This window comes from Varroa destructor, unplaced genomic scaffold (assembly GCF_002443255.2).
Source record: "Varroa destructor unplaced genomic scaffold, Vdes_3.0 BEIS01000007.1, whole genome shotgun sequence".
Taxonomy (NCBI): Eukaryota; Metazoa; Arthropoda; class Arachnida; order Mesostigmata; family Varroidae; genus Varroa; species Varroa destructor.
In genome coordinates this window covers 21686732-21687907 of record NW_019211460.1, presented here as the reverse complement: position 1 = coordinate 21687907, position 1176 = coordinate 21686732, and the positions used below count along the sequence as shown (strand labels likewise).

General features: G+C 36.1%; 2 long non-coding RNA genes across 4 annotated transcripts in view; one reads left to right on the top strand and one right to left on the bottom strand.

Moving 5' to 3' along the window:
* Window positions 1-297: 297 nt before the first annotated feature.
* LOC147754449 (uncharacterized) overlaps window positions 298-1176 on the bottom strand; it is a 2074-nt gene continuing 1195 nt past the window's right edge. The window contains exon 3 of the long non-coding RNA XR_015316836.1: window positions 298-427. This is a non-coding gene — a long non-coding RNA (uncharacterized LOC147754449). The remainder of the gene's footprint in view (window positions 428-1176) is intronic.
* LOC147754448 (uncharacterized) overlaps window positions 339-1176 on the top strand; it is a 7539-nt gene continuing 6701 nt past the window's right edge. For all 3 annotated transcript variants that reach the window (XR_015316840.1, XR_015316839.1, XR_015316838.1), the window contains exon 1: window positions 339-476. This is a non-coding gene — a long non-coding RNA (uncharacterized LOC147754448). The remainder of the gene's footprint in view (window positions 477-1176) is intronic.

The following is a 1176-nucleotide window of genomic DNA, read 5'->3' as shown; positions in this document are numbered from 1 at the left end:
ATTCGCTCTAGATCAGTCAGCTTTTTTACTAGTGTATCAAGAGAAAGCCTTGTTTATTTATGGCCTTTCTCCTATCAGCTGATCATGAATTCTAGCGGGAGGTACGCCGCCGCTAAGCAAAGCTAGAAAATTTAATCAAGCGCGAACTGAAATATTGTATGACAGAAGGATGGTTCCGCGCTTTATTGTTAAGCTGGTTAAACGTACTAATAAATAGCCATTTTTCGTAATAAATTTTGCGTCATTTTGCGGGTCATCCGATGGCCAGGATGGTACGAGACTGCAAGGTATATAGTATATAAGTAAAAAATTGTGTGCAAAGACCAAAAAAAGCTGGACAGCGTTGGGGCACAATGAAAAATAACTTATTGTGTCATTCCATTATTGTACTACTCCAGCGTATCTGACTATGAGCTTCCCTACGGGCCTGCAAAGTACAAAAAAGGAAAGAAAGTCAAAGTTAAAACGCAACTTCCGTAAGTACTGATTTGCGGTAATAATAAATTAGTCATAATTTGCCCGAAAAAGAATTACTATACATATGATTAAGAAAAATCAATTCGCATTTAGAGATACAGAGTAAGGAAGCCATGTGCTTTTCAAATATGTGCTTTATCACATCATTTGCCCTATCGACCTTGGCGTTAAGGCACTTGATCCCATATAATGCAGTGTCATATAAACAAAGTCGCAATTGCATGCTTAACTAGTACGGTGTTAGGCTCTCGGCTAATTTGGTCCTACATGACCGCTAATGATTAAAAGGTCCTTAGAGTTAAGGTGCCTTAGACAGCTATTCCTGCATATCTTTTATGTAGGTATAGATTGAATAATATTCTCATCTAGGACAAATGACAAGTTACATTGAAGTTCTTAGACAATTTATTCAAGTACAATTTACTCAAGTACTTCAAGTGCTTAACTGTGTCTTCGGTCACAAAAAAATTAATGCCAACGTGTAGGTAAAGCTCTCCAATTGACTTATTACTTTTTTTTTTAATCATAGCAGTTCCTACTAACGATACACGTGTTAAAGTTAAATGCAGTGGTTTAACAAGTAAATCAGTGAAACAGCTGATTTGATGATGAGGATAATGCATGGTTGAGCCCTAATCCGCCGCTATGTTTTTGATTTTCTTTTTTTGTTTTTGGACTTTTTACTTTTTATTTATTTAT